Raw genomic sequence first — 16,889 nt, 5'->3', positions numbered from 1 at the left:
ACATTTATGTGGCCAAGTGTAAATAGAATCGTTTTTATAAATCAGATAGTTATCCGATCAAAAAAAAAAAAAAACGCATGAAGTGACCAGGTGTAAACAGGCCCATTGTAACTTTTGGTGCTCTAGCGGTTAATAAACAAAACTGCATGCGCCTTGCGGAAGAACATTGTAGCTGGAGCTAAAGACGAGTCACACAGGTACTGGGCTGCCTGTCCTGCTCGGTCTAAAATAGTTCAAATATAAACACTTATTATAGGTTTACCTTAGTGATTCAGGATCAAGACAAAAACATGGTTTGGAAGATAGATTGACGATGACTCGCTCATATAAATTTTGAACAAAATTTTACATAGTGTGACTCAACATTCGATTACTGGGTTAGGGTTACTTTCAAACTGGTTAGGACTGTGCAGTTTTATAATGAGACATTTGGATTGGATGGTCACAGGAAGTTGTCAGCTAATTCTGAAACAGTGACACATTCTGAGAGAGAGAGAGAGAGAGAGAGAGAGAGAGAGAGAGAGAGAGAGAGAGAGAGAGAGAGAGAGAGAGAGAGAGAGAGAAAAGAACAGAAGCAGGTCAGTGCTATTCTTAAATGTACGTCCCTGAAGAGAGAAATGCGTTCTTGGTGACGGCAGCCTGGTTTCTCACAAGCACACACATTAATCTCTGTTGCCATTATCTCACAAGCCCTTCAAACACACCCAACTCTGCGCATTCATGAACACCACTGGTTTTTGAAACAGTTGAGAAGAATTTGAAACTTTACAAAGCTGACCTATCAATTAAATTCAATGAAACTGAAACTGATAATGAATCATAATTCTTTTTTAGTAGATGCGAAAATCTGATGTCACACTGGGAATTTCCCACAGTGCTTGCTCTGGGAATGCTGTCATGTCTCTGAGGGCACAGTGTGGAAACATTTCCTCAGCCTCTGGTGGAAGGAAGAGAAAGAGCTCACTTCCTGTTCTGACAACTCCCTTCCTGTTCACATGCAGGGCAGGCTCCAAAAAACACTATCAGTTAATTAACAGTGATTTCAGCCTTCATATATCTCACACCGGAGTAGTGTTATTTTAGCAGGCTATTATTTATATAGTATTATAGTATTTATTAATATTTTGAATTAGCTTTTATATTGATATCTGACAGACTCGCAATGAGCGGGTGGGATATTTTACCAGCTTTATAAGAGGTGGTATTAAAAAAAGGTAATCAATTAATTACTCACCCTCATGTCGTTCTACACCCGTAAGACCTTCGTTCATCTTCGGAACACAAATTAAGATATTTTTGATAAAATCCGATGGCTCAGTGAGGCCTGCATTGACAGCAAGACAATTAACACTTTCAATGCCCAGAAAGCTACTAAAGACATTTAAAACAGTTCATGCGACTACAGTGGTTCAACCTTAATGTTATGTAGCAACGAGAATACTTTTTGTGCTCCAAAATAAATAAATAAATAAAATAATGACTTTATTCAACAATATCTAGTGACGGGCGATTTCAAAACACTGCTTCATGAAGCTTCGAAGCTTTACGAATCTTTTGTTTCGAACCAGTAGTTCGGAGCGCGTATCAAACTGCCAAAGTCACGTGATTTCAGTAAACGAGGCTTCATTACGTCATAAGTGTTTCAAAATTTCAATGGTTCACCACTGGGGGCGTGACTTTGGCAATTTTATATACGCACTCCGAACCACTGATTCGAAACAAAAGATTCATAAAGCTTCTTTTTGAAATCGCCCATCACTAGATATTCTTGAATAAAGTCGTTATATTGTTTTTTTGGCGCAGAAAAAGTATTCTCGTTGCTTCATAACATTAAGGTTGAACCACTGTAGTCGCATGAACTGTTTTAAATACGTCTTTAGTAGCTTTCCGGGCATTTGAAAGTGTTAATTGTCTTGCTGGCAATGCAGGCCTCACTGAGCCATCGAATTTTATGAAAAAATATCTTAATTTGTGTTCTGAAGATGAACGAAGGTCTTACGGGTGTGGAACAACATGAGGGTGAATAATTAATGACAAAATTTTCATTTTTGGGTGAACTAACCCTTTAACAAGTCAACCAGTTCTTTAGATATCCAATGTATAGTCAATTATGAAAATATGTAGTTCTGTATATCCCTAACATCCACAGAATCAAAGACTAGTTGAGTCAAACACTGGACTGAATCAGAAGTTAATCAAAAGAAAATGAGAAAAAGTGGGTTTCATTATGATTGATAAGAATCTATAAAAGCTCGATACAACCTGGATATGGAAAGTGAATGAGATTTAAATTGGATTCAGGAGGGGGTTTAGACTTTCTGCTTCAACGATTTCCATAAGGGATCATGGAATAACTGAGTCAAGTCCATCATGGCAGCCTTCTTCCCTCCAAACCCACCACAGTAATGACACACACAGATTAAACGGGGCCCAGGAGAGTGTTTCAGGGGTGTGCAGTGGACACTTTAAATGCTTTCAATTGACCTTGAGCCACAGGAGCCGTTGACTGATGGGTCTGTGATACGGCTAGGTTGAATATTGAACATTCACGATAAATTTTCGACAAATTGGCTGGCGATATCAAATTAAGCAACACCGTGAACAACGCAGCAATCCTAATGTGCTTTTAATTTGGCCATTAAGCTTCCTAAAGACCATGTGCCAATAAACTAGTTTCCAGTTCCCTCTTTGTCTCATGGGAATCATTTTAGATGGAGGTTTGACACTGAATCATTTTCAGTGAATCAGTTCAAACTGCCAGTTTCAGTGCATCAAAACTCAGAATATTATATTCTATATAATATAGTATACGTATATAGAAATCAGTCTGATATGCTGATTTGCTGCTCAAGTAACAGTTGAAGCCATCTTTTATTATAAATGTTTTTACTGTCACTTTTGATCAATTTAATGCGTCCTTGCTGAATAAATGTATTAATTTATTTGAGAAAAAAAAAAAAAAAAATCATACTGACCCCAAACTTCCAAATGATAGTGTGTATATACAGTGTGGAATTTGAAAACATGCTTGGATTATTTTTAACTTTATTTAACTTCTTGCCTTGCACAATAACAGCTGTTTGGTTTAAATAAAACAGAAGGGGGATACATAAACATCAAGATATATTGTTAAAAGGCTATCGCCCAGCGTGAGGGTGCGTGAAGCATCTCCTCCTGCCACTACCTCTGTAAAGCCTGCAGTCATCTGTCAGTCTGCCCGTTCACTGAGGGGACACTGTAACGTTTGAACTGAGCAACTCGCTCTCGGTCTCATTCGCACAAAGAGCTCAGACAGGTTGGGTACATGAGAAAAATGAAATGGTGCTGAATGATGCCAACTGGCCTGATTCCTGTGAGTCTCCAGGAAGTAACGGACGATGTGAGCACTGGTGAGAGTGTGTCTGGAGGACGATGTGAATATATGATGCCTGCAGTGGGAGCCGCAGCACTGAGCATTGTGAAACATGTGTCTGAACCTCACAGACAAGCTGTAAAACCACTCTGCAGCATTCTGTCTCTGGCTGAAGCTCAAACCAACTGTTTACATGATGACCCTGTTTACTAGGGATGAGCAAAATTACATCGACTAGTTGGGATAAGCAGTCTTAACTAGAAGCCCTGTATATAAGGCAGTCACAACATCAGATTTTCACTATGTTATTATTGTGGCCAAAAGAACTCATGGTAATGATATTATTACGATAACTATAGAAATTTTGAAAAATAATAATAATGGCACTGGTCAAATTCATCTTTAAGTTAATTTATTTTGTTTTTGAGAAATGAATCATTTAAAAAAAAAAAAAAAAAAAAAAGTTGGCACACCACAGCTCCATAAACAGAGAAAAAGCAATAAATAATTTGTGAGGACATGCTGTAAATAATTTTTCTATTTTGAGCTGTTTGCCCTCTGGATGTGTGCACTTTTGTCAAACTTTTTGCTGTAACCATATGTGTACAAAAGCATGTTGACTGGCCCTTCTTATAGACTTTTTTTTTTTTTTTTTTTTACAAAATCCCCAAAAAAACCTCCCACAATGGCAAGCTAACTTTTTACAGTAGAGTGTCTAGCTTTCACCTGTCGCTCTCAAATGATTTTGTGCGGCAGTAGTAGCTACAAACTGCAGTGCCGCTGCCTTCTTTTTGCCGTTTTATGATGGGTGGTAACCAGTGTTAAAGCGAAATACTGCCACCTACTAGGGCTGTGAGATTAATCGTAATTAATTTTCAATTTTGGCTTCTAACGATTATGAAAACAAGATAATTGAGGTAAAACGATTATTGTGCGATTAGGCCTGACGCGATAGTCGATATATCGACTTATCGCACGATATATGGACATGACCTCGATAATTTTTGGTGACGCGATATATTGCCCATTATGTTTACACAAAAATAAATGTCACCGACATTTTGCCGATCGTGCTGCCTCTGTCATCTCGTCTGCTCTCCGAGGCGAAAACGGGGCTCAGGCAGCTCCTTCATACACAGAGCTGACATCGACACTCGACAGGCAGAAAAATGCGTCATTCGAGTCGTCATAGTGTTTTCCTGACAACTACAGACAGTTTGGAAGTGCAAATGCACTCAGTTTCCACAATTCACTGGTGCAAATATAAACATGACAGCGCGAAAAGGTGCACGCTCACAGCTAGTTTCATACAGGATGTGGAAGTCACGACAGCGCGAAATTGTGCACGCTCACAGCTAGTTTCACACAGGATGTGGAAGTCGCGATTGTCTAGTTTGTTTTCATAGAAAATGCGTTTTTGGATTCTACTGTGCTGTTTTTCCATGGAAACTTTTGACTGTTGCACTCGCGTCTTTCGCTGCATCTCGTGCATGATGCGGCGCTAAAATGCGGCGCTCAAGTTAAAAGAAGTTTTTCAAACACGCCTCTAGAAAAACAGATACCGCAACAGGCCATATCTGACTGCTAAATCTGTGTCTTTCTTTGTTCATATGGACATCTGACAATAGCGTGCACCCTTACTTTACTGAGAAAACAAGGTCAGGGAAAAACCTGTAGATGGAAAATCTCCATATAAGTGCCTTTTGTGCATTTGCAAGTGTTTTTTTCTACTTGTTATTTTGCAGTTTTTGTTAGCAAATTTATTATTTATTCAACATTATTATTTTTTTGACGCTTCAATTCCAGTATCTAAATATTAAGAGTTAAGTTCATTGTCATTTGAAAGTGTGTAGCCTACTTGCATTATGATGCTATTATATTATGATAATATATTCAGTGGCATAAAATGGTCTTAAAATGTCAATAATATCCCATATCACAATTATTTCTGGGGCAATATATCGCACAACAAAAGTAGTTATCGTGACAGGCCTATATGAGATGCCGCATTCTGTCCAGCGCACCTTCCTTTTAACAACGCATCGCAGCGGTGCGTTCGTTCCTCCCTAAAAGACCAAACTTAACATCCAAATAAGTGTTGTAAAATTCAGTCTACTGTTGCTAAACGGCAGGACGTGTTTGATATTAAACAGCGTTATTAAAAAAATATTAAGCCGTAAAAGATACACTGTTCCCCAGGCGGCTTTGTGTGCTCGTGTTCCGAGTACATACATCTCCAAAATATTGTGATCAGAAATTGATCAATTAAAAAAAAAAAAAAATAATAATATTTTAAATTATTTTAAAATGTATTAAAACAAAGTTCTATTACTGAGCGAGTACACAAAAAAAAAAAAAAAAAAAAACAATGTTCAAAATTGTGGTCAGGCTCAAAGAGAACAATGATGTATCTACTGACCGTTATTTTCAGCAGGAATCTCTCACTCAGAATTTCACTATGAATTTCACTCAGTACGAACAGGTAAAGAAGATGAATATCTCTCTCCAGGAAATCTGACCAGAGCTTCAATATACTTAAACCCACTGGAGCACATTAGAAATATTTAATGTGGTATAAGTATTCATTTAATAAGGTGAAGCTCGGCCATCAATTCACAGCTAATCTCACAATTAATGACCTGTAGAAATCATTAGGGGGTCCGTGGGGCCTTTAAGACTGAGACATCTCACAGAAACACACTTAGGCCACTTTTCCCACTGGATCACAAGACAGTTTTATATTAGGAACATGTAGGCAAAACTGAATAGAACCAGGAGAAGGGCTTTGAAAAGTGTTTGCTGTTGTGTGTCAACCTAGGAGTTGGCGATATGATAATATCAGATCACATTGGTTATCTTAAGTGAACATAAACAGTTGGGAAAGAAACCACATGTGTATCAGTATGATCGATGTATTAGCGCTTAAAGTGACAGCAGACTACTATAAAGTACTTGCTGTTGATAATATGATTATGAATCAAACAACAAAAGAAAAAGAGAAAAATCACTCACTGCTCTTGATTGAGTAACTTTCGTATAGATTTAAAAAGAATCCATGTATATTTATTTACAGCAAAGACTACGCAGTATTATTTTTACATTTGATTATTCAGTTTCTGACTGCCATACGTGCTGTTAAATAAACCTACTGTACCTGAAAAATTGAAAGCAGTTTATTTCATTAGTATCTTTCTTATATCGTATCTGTTCTATTGTTATCATCTTTGTTCTTAATTTTAACAGAACACCTTTTTGGCCTAAATGTTCTGCCAATCTTTTTTTTCTTTCATGTTCTGTTACCTTGTAGAGCTATATTTTTTTTAAATAGGGAAATTAATTTTGCAGTATTGCTCAGTAACTGGCAAAGCAGTCTTAAAAACCAACAGTGAAGAGCAACTGAATTCTGGAATTGAAGAATTGTGATAACATCGTAATCCTGCCTGAAAAATAAAATCATGATGATATTTTTGTCATATCATCCACCTCTGGGTCGACCTCATTCCTATTCAGTGGAAGTGTGAAGTTCCTGCAGAAACTCATTGACTCCACGTTTCTTATCTTTGTCTTACTAAACCACTTTCAGATAAGGAGCATCTATTGCTGTGTTTCTCTACGTGATGGTCTAAATCAGCAAAAACAGCCAGAAGATCTTAAAGGGTTAGTTCACCCAAAAGTGAAATTTCTGTCATTAATTACTCACCCTCATGTCATTCCAAACCTGTAAGATCTTCGTTCATCTTCATTAGTGTTACAAGGTTTCATGTGTGAATGGGGAGCAGGTATGTTAAATTTGGTGTTATCACTCTCACTCTCACATACTGGTCACTGGAAGTTTAACATGGCACCTCATGGCAAAGAACTCTGAGGATCTGAAAAAAATAATTGTTGCTCTACATAAAGATGGTATAGGCTATAAGAAGATTGCCAAGACCCTGAAACTGAGCTGCAGCTCGGTGGCCAAGACCATACAGCGGTTTAACAGGATAGGTTCCACCCAGAACAGGCCTCGCCATGGTCGACCAAAGAAGTTGAGTGCACGTGCTCAGCGTCATATCCAGAGGTTGTGTTTGGGAAATAGACGTATGAGTGCTGCCAGCATTGCTGCAGAGGTTTAAGGGGTGGGGGGGTCAGTCCGTCAGTGCTCAGACCATACGCTGCACACTGCATCAAATTGGTCTGCATGGCTGTCGTTCCAGAAGGAAGCCTCTTCTAAGGATGATGCACAAGAAAGCCCGCAAACAGTTTGCTGAAGACAAGCAGACTAAGGAACCATGTCCTGTGGTCTGATGAGACCAAGATAAACTTATTTGGTTCAGATAGTGTCAAGTGTGTGTGGTCTTGCCTACAGTCAAGCATGGTGATGGGAGTGTCATGGTCTGGGGCTGCATGAGTGCTGCCGGCTCTGGGGAGCTACAGTTCATTGAGGGAACCATGAACGAGCAGAGCATGATCCCCTCCCTTCAGAGACTGGGCCGCAGGGCAGTATTCCAACATGATCCATCTGAAAGCACTGCGAGTTTGAATCGCTTATAATGTGCATTTGAAAAAGCAACACGTGTTAAACATCTTTCCAGACATGAGAAGCATTTATTAACATCTTGTCCAACAAAAGACAACATTTAATAGCATGTTTTTACTCCAAACTCACTTCATAACGACAGTTGAGCATCCTTCTGTGAGATGATGTGGCTTCTTAAACACACGGCTGCCTTATTCTGTGTATTAGTCAATCTTCTGTTTATTCAGCTACAGTGATAGTATGGGATTTCCTGGAATGACGCGTGTTCTACTTCGGCAGCAGGGCATATTTGCAGTTTCTGCGCGAGAGCGCCCTCTGGCTTTCAGATGGAGAAGCATTTACTACTGATTACAGAGCCATACAGCTCTAACAAACTGCGCATAAAATAACTGCAGCCTTTGCCAAATTGCGTGCGATAAGATGGCGATAAATCGTGCAGCCCTATCTCAGATTTCATCAAAAATGTCTTGACTTGTGTTCCGAAGTTGAACAAAGGTCTTACGAGTGTAGAACGACATGATGGCGAGTAATTAATGACAGAAATTTCATTTTTTGGGTGAACTAACCCTTTAATGTCAATCTGGCAAAATAGCTTCATAGTTTTATACTAAAAGCCTTGCCAAGATTGGTTATAGAAACATTTCAGTAAGTGGCAAAATTTTGGCAAGTTCCATGGTAGAAGACCTAAAATGGGGACCCTTAAGTGTCTCATTATTACAGCAAGTATTACAGCGAGACTACAGAATATGCCTGCTACTGTCAGGCAGACCTCAAAGTCAGCATGAAACAGTTGCAATAGTCTTTTCTTCTCTATTGCAAGACTACAGCAAGTCTTGCAATAGAGATATACATTACATGATATACATTGCCTCTGATGATATATGTGAAATGGCTTCATGAACCAAAAAACATGTTGGGAGGGACTTAATTTTGTCCATTGGGAATTGATCGGATCTCATGTTAGTGACAGGTTGTCCCGTTTTTGTGCTGAAAAACATGTCACCAAAGAAGAGATGTCACTGCAAGTGGGAAGTTAGTTTAAGTTTATGAAGGCACATTAATAATAATAACAACAACAATTAAAAAAATTATATATATATATATGCCAAAAATAAATAAATAAATAAATAATACAGAAATGTTGTATCATGGTGACTTTAAGAACCAAGCCAGACAGTTCACCCAAAAATAAGACTTCTGATTTTTCTTTTTTTCTTTTTAACTATCACTTTGTTAAGCAAAAAAATATACAGTAATGGCTCACAGTGACTAACAGAAAGTGTAAACACACACAGCTAATCAAATACTTCATCCTCTGTTGTTTTCACTGCTGGGTCCAATAATTAAAGATGATTTTCTTAGAGTACACTTTGACTAGTTTATTAATGCTGATCTAGGATCATTATAAATTCTCTCATCTAACCTTGACTCTAAGCTAAAAACAGATGAGAGTCCTGAGGTTAGTGTATGAAGGCTGAGAGGTGTCTGGACTGTGTGGAATCTGCACACATGCTGGGCAGGTTAAGAATGTTTCAGCTTAACTAGAGACCTTTGAGAATGTGTATGTGTGTGTGTGTGTGTGTGTGCAGGAACTGTTGCTACCAGTTAAAAACTGTTGCTAGTGGTTGGTTTTTGCGTTTGTGTTCAACGCGTAGCAAACAAATTCTCTAAATCAAAAATTCTTCTTGTTAAAATATATTCTCCTATTGAAATAAGTTATTCATATTGATTTCAGCATGTAATCCTACGCCGGGAACCGTAGTCCAGCTGTAGACATCTGTATCACTTATAGAGTGCAACAGTCAGGTGGTATGAATCCCATTCATTTTCTCTATAGGGGAATAGATTTTTAATAAACTTATAAACCTTTAAAGGCAGACCTACTGTAGGGCTGGGCGATATGGCAAAAAAAATAAATTTTCAGAATGACTGACCGATTCACGATTTCGATTTTTTTTTTTTTTTTTTTTACTGTTTAAATAGTCAACTTAAAAACTTAACTACAATATGATTTAAGTAACATTCTCAATCTGGTTAAAAAAATTTCCATTCCAAGTGCACCACACATGAAGTGATCAACATGGTGTAAATGTAAAACAATTTGTTAAATATCTTTGTGGAAATATGCCTGAAATATGAAAGAAAATGTTGTACAAACTTACCTTAAACATATCATATATACTCAGAAATAATATAAAATAAGAAAATGCTAAATATTTCTTAGCCAAAAAGTAATAGCAATAAATAACACCAGTAATAGCTCAACTCGCGTTTAATAACTTTGCCTTTTTTTCCTCATTCCAGTGCCTGCGTCACATTTTTATAACGCAATATCGCATTTCTGAATGAACAGCCGCTTAAGAATAGTGATCTGCGTGATCTAATAGTGTTCTACGTTTATAGAGCGTCACATGAGAGCGGTTAATCAGGCGCGCCGGCGCCATCATGAGGTTGGATCATTTTCTTCTTCTAATACGATTATCATTGCTGTATAGAGTACCTCAGGGATGACATGTTTGTAGGCAAAACCCGGAAGCGAGTTAGCATTTTAGGACTTCCGGTTCCATCGACCCGAAGTCAATGGGTTTTTTGAATGGGTTTTAGCTAAATCGCCTGAAACAAGGTCTGTGGTTAACAAAGCCTCTAAATATTTTCACGTTTTGATCTATGACATAAAACACACCAGTTATAACCTTTATTGTGTCTTAAAAACGGCGGTTGCTAACAAATTGTTAAAAGGGACTACTTCCTTTGGCGGGGACTTTAGACGTCATCATGACAAACAGGACATTTGGATAGCATTTCCCATGAAAAAGTGGATAAGTATTCATACACAGCGCAGATCATAATCAGAGAGCATGTTTTTAAATAAAGTTGTTTTCTAAATAAATTTGAGGAAGCTTGGTGGTGGTGAGGTTGATCCGCGACCATGGTGTGCTGTAGTCCGCTTATAGCCTACTGTTAGCTTTTTGTATCTGACGACTTTATTTAGGCTTCAAAATGTAAATGTTGTGTTAACTTGTAAAGATTATCTTGATAGACAAAACGTGTAAGTGTCATACCCCTTTGTTAAACACAGAGCTTATTTTTTGTGATTTTCCAAAAGTCTATGGGAAAAATGCACTGGCTTTTGATCGAGGGAACCCGTGCGCTGCTAACTTCCAGGTTGGCCTACAAAAACACGTCATCCCTGAGGTACGTAACGCTTGCTAACATTTTTATTCAAAATCTCGATTTCTTGATTTAAAAAAATAATAAAAATTGAGGCAAAACATTAAATTCGAATTAATCGGAAAAAAAAAAAATCTCCCAGCCCTAACCTACTGTGATCTTTTTGATGAAATCTGAGAGCTGATCAATGTTTACATGTGATTAAAAGCCTAAATGAAATCTGTTCATCATATAAAGCGCTCATGTCATAATTTTAATTTTTGGGTGAACTAACCCTTTCAATATTTTTGTTTAACAGTGGAATTCCTGGTGAAAAAAAACTCCACCAATCTGTGTAATATCAAAGACTGTAGAATAACACAAGACGCGTCACTCGTATTGTTTTGAATGGGAGAAAGTGCAACGTGCAATATGGCGGAATAAGTCCCGCCTTCTAAATAAGAGCCAGTTGCCGATTGGTAGTCATCGCGTCACTGCAGAGGCCGTTAGAAGTTTCGGTTTCTATAGAAACAGTCAGACGCGCACCTCAGAAATGAGACACAAGAGACGTGCATTTAGGACTGCGCATGCGCATTAGCTTGATCCAGCCTTAAAAATACCGTTTTTTGTCATGATTCGAGCATTTAGAAACAACATTAATGAGACAGTTGTTGTCAGATTTCATTGATTTCAAATATGAAATTTAATCGAAAGCTTGGCAAACAGCTTTGGAGAATTTGATATTTCCCCATTCAAAGAGATAGGAGCTGCACTTGCATGCCCGAGAGGCGTTTCAAAGATGGCCGCCGAGTGAAATGACTTGTCTTAAAGGGACTTTGGTAATATCTTGTCACCTGTGTGAGATGTGACACAATGTGTGTTTGTGTGGAAAGCCAAATGAGGTATATCACAAACCACTTGCTGAAGCACAATCTCAGTGACACTTGCTGCAGATTGTCAGACTGCTACAGCAACACTTTTATTGCAGGATTCATTGACCCCAAGGGTGATAGCCAATCAACAGCAAATGCCAGACACAAGAACACAACTGCCTCATGCTTCTGAGCAGTAGCGGATCCTTAGATCAGATTCTCCACACGGAAGAACAGAGACGAGCACAGAAGATTAAACTCTAATTTAAAGGCCTCCTGAGGCCTCACTGATGTTTCGCTTCCTTATCACACTGAGAGAGGAAACACTTCTAGTGTATCACACACATCAAGGCGGAAAATCTGAAACAAATATAGCAACTTTAATTAAAGTTCTTACGCTTAAGTAGGGTTGGGTATCGTATGGGTTTTTTAAGACACCGGTGCCAAACTGATACTATTAAAGCGGTACCGGTGCCTAAAAAATTTTAGCAATTATTTTGCAGAAATATGACCATATTTGCCTTCTCTGGCAAAATACGACACCTGTCCCGACTCCTGTCCTGCACAAGGCGACCATTATAGACATCAATGTGTATGCGTATTTAACAAACTTTCAATGTATTTTTTTGCTAGCCTAGTACTTATGTGTATTTAAATGTCTGAAACTAAAATGAAGATTAGAATAGCTGTGATGTGTGACAAGCGCTGAGCGCATCCGTCTCTGGCTCAGCGCCAGCCAAAGCTTGAAAGCACGTTTGAATTTAGCAGTTGATCACATGATGGACTGAATATTTCAATCGACAGCTCAGGCATTTAAGTGGCACCGAAATTAGGCAAATACTTATATACCTACCAGTCATATAGGTTCCCAACCCTACACTTATTAAGTTGATAGAAACAATGATTACATATTATTACATTTTAAATAACGACTGCACATTTCTAAGTGGTGAGTGTCTCTGATTTCAGCTCTTTCAGAAAGAAAGAAAGAACTCACCCTAGCAAAATGAGAGATTTTTCCAAGCTAAGGACAGAAGAAGCAGAAGGGTCTGACCTACTTGAATGTTTGCTCTTGTTCCTAGAGAGGGGGATATGGAGTGGAGAAAAAGAGGGTGTCCTAATTAAAGACCGTCCTCTCTTCCTCCTCCTCCTCATATTTTTTGTCCCTCTTTCTCACACGATCAGGTCGTCATCAAAGAGTAAATGGACTATAGCCCAGAGGGTTCACACTGACCTGAAAACAGCTTCCCATGCACAATCACTCAAAATCAGTGACATTGCACACTACAAACTGATCTTTAAGCAGTCAGAAAGTGAGCGAAAAGGTAGAGGCTGCTAGTTTGGACATGCCCGCTCTCTCGCTCTTTTTTTTAGCAGCAGTGTGGTAAAAAATGAAATCATTCATTCTAAATATGCTTATTTCCAGTATAAAGGATCTGCTTTCCTTTTTCAGCAGAACAACACTTGGGAATCCAGCTGTATTGATGCTGACCTCTGTGAGATCAAGGGCTTTTAAACTTACTTAGGACACTTATTTAGGACCACATGGAGGTTAAAGAGACAGAGCAGAGAACCCAGAGGGGGACGGGATCAGAAAGTACAATGAGCTGCAATTCAAACATCTAAACGCAATTGTGCTGCATGTCAAAGTGTTGCCCACAAGGCTATTGACTCTGACAGCATTTCATTTTCAGATGTGACATGGACATTTAAACATTTAGCATTAAATTTAGCATTAGTAAGTGTAGTAATCAAACACTTGAAGTAGAGGAACGCTTGAATCAACCAACAGGGACACCGAATATGGTCCGTCTTGTCCTCAGTGGCCGCGGGTGATGTCAAAATATTTCGAAAGTACAGTCAAAAGTCTCGGACCAGTATTTTTTTCTTTCAGCAAGGATGCATTAAATTAATCAAAACAAAAGTGACAATAAATACAGTTGTTTAAACTGTGCTAATACACACATATATATATATATATATATATATATATATATACATATATAGAATGGTTTATGTACAGTGTAAACAACTGCTCTCTATTTTATAATATTTTTTAAATTTAATTAATTCCTGTGATGTCAAAGCTGAATTTGGTGCTGAAGAAGCATTTTCTTATCACAGTTGAAAACGTTTGTGCTTCTTAATATCATTTAAAAGCTACAGCATTTATTTCAAATAGAAATGCTTCATAAGATTATAAATGTCTTCACTGTCACTTTTGATCAATTTAATGCATCCTTTCTAAAAGAAAAAAAAAAAATACTGGTCCCAGACTTTTGAAATATTTTGACATCACCTGCGGCCACTGAGGGCAAGACAGACCTCACTTCTAACTAACAAGTCGATGTCCTTGCTGGTGGATCCAACCGTTCCTCTACTTCATAAGTGTCTAATACCAAAGGAGGGGAAAACAGCCCAGAGGACACAACAGCATACAGACACTCCTCCAGGACATCTCCTTGATTTTAGCATGCATGAAACCACTCTCAAAAACATTCTGCTTATGTAAGATAAAGGTAAACAAACAAACCTCCCTGTTCATTAACACTCGGTAAACATATTTAATAATTCATATACAGATAAAATGTTGGTTCTGTTTTGATTATTTTACCATTTTTTAGCATGTGCAGAGTTTGCATCAGAAATGTTCATTTGTGGCTTAGTGCCCACTAAAGCACTGAAGGCTGCTTCCAAATCAAACCAGGGTGCCTCACTTTGATGTTTGGACAGCGAGCTGAATAATGACCCAGATATCGACCTGCACCACTCATACACGGAAAGTGGTGTGGCTGCGGGCCCACACCTGTTGGCACTGCTGAGATGGCACAGCAGACGCAGTCTCCCTAGCATGACTGGAACACTCTTATCATGTGAGGCTGGTGCTCTTCAAACCTCCACTCTTTTTCTGCATCTGTTTATCACAGTCACACTCTTCATCAGATTATAAGAAAAAAATGTTAAAGAGATAAGCAGTAAGTCAAGCTCTTTCAGTGCATGCAGTGAATATTACAGTGCTCAGTAGACCCAAAAATTCTGTCTAAGCAGACAGTTCAGTATGTTTTGAGCCATGGCCATTGAGATCTGGTGATGTAAATACTGTCCTTACGTGGAGGAGATGGCCTGTTTCAGAGAGAATAGCTTAGAAATGCCTGCTGAAATGCCTCTTCCTTCCTAAACACATTGAGGGAGTTTTCCTATACAGGCACTGCTTCAAACACAAACACCTGAATCATTCCTGTCTAACAAGTTTTTATATGAATCAGATGAACATTTCACTTTCAGTAGCCTACAAAACAGACCAGGACCAGCTGTTTCTGTCCAAAACACACGACAAACAAGAAAATCCGGGATTATAAAAAGTTCTTAGAAATGTAGCTAATTATATACACTTGTGGTGGTTTCATACATTTTTCAAAAACACTGATTCTGTTTTCAAAAAACAGTTGGATTTAAAGTCAGCATGAAACAGAAGTTAATCTTTTCTTCCTTATAGATATTCATATATCCAGGTGAAATAGCTTTCCGAACAAGACAAAATGTAAGGGGAGGCCTTGATTTTGTCTATCAGGAATCGACTGGATCATTGTGGTTTGCTATTGCTGTGATCTCATGTGAGTGACAGGTTTTCCCGCCCTCACGCCAATAAATACATCACCAGAGAAGAGATGATGTTGCAAGAAGGAGGGGAAGTTATTTTGAATAAAGGTTACAAAGGCACATGAATTTTAAACAAATAATGATGTCCACGGATGAATCATTTATAATAAATATCCAATACTCCATAAAAATAACTTGTCAATTTTGATTTCATGGTGACTTTAATAAATTTCAAGTAGTGTAAACATCAAGAATAAAGTACTAAAATATTTTCCTTAGTGAACAATTTGTTTTTAACAATTTTTTCAAACATTTCCTACATTCTTTTTTTTTTTTTTTTAAATTTCATTTTTCGTTCCTCATACTATCAACATCCATATGGACATTTTAACAGCTGTATTTCGAGGCAAGTCATGTGACGTCGACATGGCGGCGTTCAGGAGGTGGCGACCTGCTTCATGTACTGTAGAATAAAGCTTCCCCTTGAAGACTGGAGTATTCATCTCACATAAGGGTACATTTTAATATTAGTTCAAAGTTAATTGCTGTAAACATTTGCAATTAATAAAACTTAGTAAGTGCCAATTTAATAAATCCATTCAAAATAAATTACCATCACGTCACACCACCCCCAGTCACAAGTTCACAAGCGCACAGTTCTGTAACATGAACCCACACTAAGAGCTGCTGAGACTTGAAAAACATGAGCTGAAAGTTATTTTATTTCGAGGCGCAGTCTTACATCTTCAAGTTTTACTAATAAACGCTCTTCTGTGTGTCTATATGAGAGGGTTATAGTGTAACGTTGACGTCTCTGAACTGATCTACGACCTTATGAACCTAAACACAACGATGTGAGGTGTTCAACAGGGGTGTTGTCTCACACTCCCAAGCCAAATCCATCTGAATCTAGTGCTGTGGTCAAAAACAAACACTGCGATACCAAGCTGCGTGTGAAAACCAAAACAGGTGGTGACCACCGTGAAACACACCACAACTTCAGCGACGCTTTTGTGTCCTCAAAGATCAGTCAAAATCTTGTGGTGTGCGTTTTCCAGGCTTTTTAAGAAACACGTCAAGTTGTTGATCTTCATAAAAGACGCTTTTCTGAAGCCAACACCTACTTCTTTTCACCCCGCATAAGTGTTAAGTCGTAAAAGGGCTCTTACTTGTTGCACTATCTAATCAAAACTAATACCAACCCGTAATACTTTCGAAATCAACTCTTACCTTCTTATCAAACTGAAGTTTCAGCGCTGAAGGTTTCCTTTTTCTTTGGCGCAGTGTGTTGAAGTGTTTGGCTGGCCGTGGAGGAGCGGAGCGCTGCCGTTAGATCCTCCCACAGACCATGGACACGGGCTGTGCCCGATCGCTATTGGCTCGAAGGGAGGAGCTG

At 38.4% G+C, this 16,889-nt stretch overlaps 1 protein-coding gene across 1 annotated transcript in view; it reads right to left on the bottom strand.

Annotated features, from left to right (window-relative positions):
* Positions 1-16,889, bottom strand: part of rhocb (ras homolog family member Cb) — a 23,368-nt gene extending 6,479 nt beyond the window's left edge. The window contains exon 1 of the mRNA XM_051903819.1: positions 16,724-16,889. The gene's annotated coding sequence lies outside the window, so the exon portion shown is untranslated. The remainder of the gene's footprint in view (positions 1-16,723) is intronic.

Source organism: Ctenopharyngodon idella, chromosome 8 (assembly GCF_019924925.1).
Source record: "Ctenopharyngodon idella isolate HZGC_01 chromosome 8, HZGC01, whole genome shotgun sequence".
Taxonomy (NCBI): domain Eukaryota; kingdom Metazoa; phylum Chordata; class Actinopteri; order Cypriniformes; family Xenocyprididae; genus Ctenopharyngodon; species Ctenopharyngodon idella.
The sequence above is the reverse complement of the archived record's forward strand: the minus strand, read 5'-3'. Positions and strand labels throughout refer to the sequence as shown.